A 4,197-nucleotide genomic window follows, 5' to 3' on the forward strand; every position below is an offset into this window, starting at 1 on the left:
AGGCGGGCGGGGGGCTCGACGCAGTCGTACTACAGGACGAGCCAGAAATGTCTCGGACGGGATTATAAAACGGTCAGAAGCGACTGGCACGTACGCCAAAAAGATGCCCCACTTAAAACAAACGCTGAGATAAAAAATACTATGCATGTGTGCACTGTCCTGTAAGAAAAAATAGAAATCTAGTTTAGTTTAGTTTAGTTTAATCAGTAAAAAAATTAGCAGATACATTTCCCAAGCAGTTTTCTGGGTGGTAATTTTTTCTCACAACAGTGGATTTTTTTTTTGTTTGTTTTTTTAACTGAAAGTGTCCCAGCGTACGATGCTATAGGAAAATTCCACTTCACATCTCCTGCCATAGGAATCACACTGGGGCGTAATGGGGGCCATATTTCCTTCTTTATTTTTAAAATTTATCCAGCATGTCTGCTGGATGCCCAGACTCCCGGGGGGTTATAAAGGGCCCCTGCCCCACGGCTCATGGTGCAGTTGGGGGATTCGGTGGCCCAGGGCGAGGGCTGTGGGGGGCATCCCAGCTCCAGGCGGCCTGTAATTGGAGCTGTGAAGAAGGCTGGGGTGGGGTGGGCGGGGAGGGAGGGGGGTGACGTGGGTGGGTCCTCTTTGCTGTATTGTCTGTGCCCCCCCCCCCCCGCAGACACACACAGGCTGATAAAAACCCAATGACTGCTAATTGGTCTCTTGCCACAGATCGATCTGCATTCACCATTTTTTTGTCTGTCGTCCACTCTTACATCTTACATGTTTGCCTTTTTTTTTTGCAAAAAGCTCGTCTTAAGATGACACGTAATTTGTAGATTTGAATTTCATCACAGAATAAAAGTGGACATATAGAGGGAGGCAAACAATGTGTGTTGAAGGTGCACAGCGGATTACTGTATCCATGGACACATTTTACAGCTAGAGATTATACACATATTTTACACCTATTGCAACCAGAGTATATAAAATACTGATCATATTTTAGGAATTTACTGGTACATAAGTGTTTTGTTTGAGATTGCAGAATCTACACAAATCATTCTGCTGGGCAGTTCTTATCTTCTGTTTATTTGAAGTCTGATCTAACTGCTTTATCAGTGCTTTATTATTTTAGTTACGTTTAAGTCACTTATTTTCATACTTTTCCTTCTAAAGTGCTTCAGGGCTGTTTTATGGTCAGTCTGTGCCTGAATTACAGCATCATTGGTATGTGGCTCTCAAAAACAACATCAGACTGTGTGTGCGCTCTGATATATGTTTACTCCAATATTTGATAAAAAACCCGAATTTAGAACTTAAAAAATCCAAATATTTAATTAATGTCCATGGAAAGTCAGTAAATTTCAAAATGAGATAAGATAATGGTTCTGTTTACGTTGGTGGTTCCCATAAATCACTGGTCATTTCAGGCTAGTTACAGAGTTTTGGTCCATGAAGACCCAGACTTATAAAAATTCTGACAGTGACGTAATTCCGAAAGGGAAATAAATTTATTGGCATTACAGACTGGCTTAGTAACGTGATTAAAAGCAACTGGTGATGGTGGTTAAGCAGGACATGCACTCACACCATAGTTAAATAGACTAAAAGAGATGCATTCGGATCACAGCTAGCGAGTATTTTCCTCGCGGCCAAGCGGGACAAAACCTCACAGTCATTATTCATGGGTTAATTGGGTCCCCATAATTGACATTAAAGAGCTCTAATTCAAACAAACAATATCTACCATTCATGCTAATCATGAACTCTTTAAACTGGGATCACAGTCCAGTTTGTATTTACTAGAAAAGACCCGTCTAATTACTAAGTGATGAAGGACTGGAGACACTTCTCCTCTGAGTGTTAATTACTCTTAAAGACAGTTTAATGTGGTAAATTAAAGGTGAAATGGACTCAATTCAAAGAGCTAGTTGTTAGTTACTAGCTGATGTCTTTTGTATTGGGCTTTGAGTGAACACACAAGTTAATATGAAACATTAATAAACTAAACATGCCGGAATCGTCATTCTTTCCTGAATGTATTTTCTCAGTACCGCATATGCATGTTTCTGTGTAATACATAAAAGTATCAAGAGTACCTTCAGTTATGTACATTCCACTCACGCTATGCTCATCTGCGTATGTACGCATGCGAACAAGCTACCCTTGCTAGAGTTTATGTTGCAGGCGGCTAATTTGGCATCTTTCACAACATTGACAGCTGATCTGACATCCAAGAAGCACTTTTTAATACACTATCAGAGCCTACAATGCCGACGCTCACTAACGAGAGTCTGACGCTCTTGGCAGCAGAGATGACACCTGTGGACAAGCGTGCCAGAGTATTCAATGTGCCGCGGAGAGTCAGGGAGCCTCGATAGCGGCATTAAGCTTCAAGGGAAGTGTTGAGGCTGAGGCGGAGGAGGCGGGGCGGTGAGGCTCTTTGTTTGGGGCTTGGGAAGGAGCCCCCCACCCCCCCACCCCATGACGGGAGCAGACGGCCTTCCCAGCGTTCACGAGGCGGCTGCTGGGAGCAGGTCGCGGGGTCCACGCACAAGCTGCCCGCAGTGCTGCCTGAAGCACTACCATGGAAACGGGCAGTTTGATGGGCTCCAGGGGGACCGAGCAGGGCGGTGGGGGCTCTTTGCTGACAAGCCAATGAAGACATCAACGACTTGGGGGGGGTGGTGGGTGGGGGAAGCAGCCGCATAATGCTAACAGAGGCCTGACTCGAGTGAATGTCAGCACGTGTGAGACGCGCAGGCAGCCCATCGGCCACCCGGGGTCCTCGCGCCATCGTGTGGCCGCTTAGCACACCCCCATCTCTGTCAGGCACAGCAGGACAGTGCTGAATGCCCCCATCCTTACCGTACATTTTCTTTATGATTATTGCTTTTGCCATCCAAGTTGTGTTAGTGGCAAGTTACATAAAGACATCGCCGTCTCTGTTTAAAAGCGAGCCAGCTAGCGGCGGCTAAGCTCTCTAGGGTGCACACAGTAGGTTAAGTTACAGATCAAGCTATGTATTCGCATGCTGTCTAGCTCACCCATCCCACCATGAGTGTCTATAAATCTCCCCTTTTCATCCTCCCATCCCTGTGTCGCACGGGTCTGTCATCGGGCGCTCGAGTGCCATTGTTATAACTCTGAGCCCTTAATTAAAATGAATCTCCCAGCTGTGTGAAGCAGCCAACGCTAAAACCTCCCATTCATGCGCTTATTTGCGAGGGAGGCTGGAGTCGTGTCCTTTTACCGTCTCGTACCTTCCTGGCGATGTGCCGCGAATTCCAACTATAACGACTATGACCATGTGACAGGCTTGCAGATATGAAATATTAATTATGTCTGAAATTATAATGCTGGACGCAGGAGTTTCCCCCCCCCCCCCCCACACTTAGGTGAACTGAAATAATTAGTTAGATAATGACGTCCCCTGGTTCACTCGCCACGCGGAGGAGACCGAGGCTGGGAATCGGCTGAACGCCCAACGCTTTCCTGAGAATGTACGTTTAATTGGCTTAATCTCGACAAGGCTCTTAATTTGACATCCTCCGTGTGGAACCGAATGGGCCCCCGATTGCAGTGGTTGTAGCGTTACGGTTTCGGCTTGTGCGTGGGAGCCGGGAGGCTCGGGGTCACCCCCCCCCCCCCCCCCCCCTTCCTCTCGTTGATGTTTCCATCAACTTCTCAAAGCGATGGCCTGGGGTTTACCCACCCCCGCCCCCTCCTCCGAGCCAATGAGCAGTTTCAGCTGCTGCTTTTTCCCAGAATGCTGCTGTGCAGAGGTGCAGGAATGGCAGTGAGATTAATGGTTGGAGGAGGACTCACTACAGCTAACCGTAAAATGGAAAGGAAGCAGGGAGACAGACTCCTCTCAAATGCTTCATGGGAGTCCGATGCTTTTCCTGAAACTAAAGAGTCATTCAAGAAATACATTTCAATCACACTTTATATTGCAGGAATGTAGCCATCGGTTCATGCTCACCTCACAAACGCAGAGAGTGAAAAGCGACGTGAAAACCCTTGGCTGTAAAGGAGTCATACCACACTCCAGGGTGGCACTAGTGAGCACAGGGATGCAAGCCTAATGATCCTTAATCCCAGAGAGACTGCGACCTGAACAGCGAGACCAAGCAGCATTCTTGGATATCTGGTTATTTCGTTTCCTATGCATGCTGCCCACTAGCGCCCCCTATATGTCATACCACACCCACTCATATC

Source organism: Brienomyrus brachyistius, chromosome 11, assembly GCF_023856365.1.
Source record: "Brienomyrus brachyistius isolate T26 chromosome 11, BBRACH_0.4, whole genome shotgun sequence".
NCBI lineage: Eukaryota > Metazoa > Chordata > Actinopteri > Osteoglossiformes > Mormyridae > Brienomyrus > Brienomyrus brachyistius.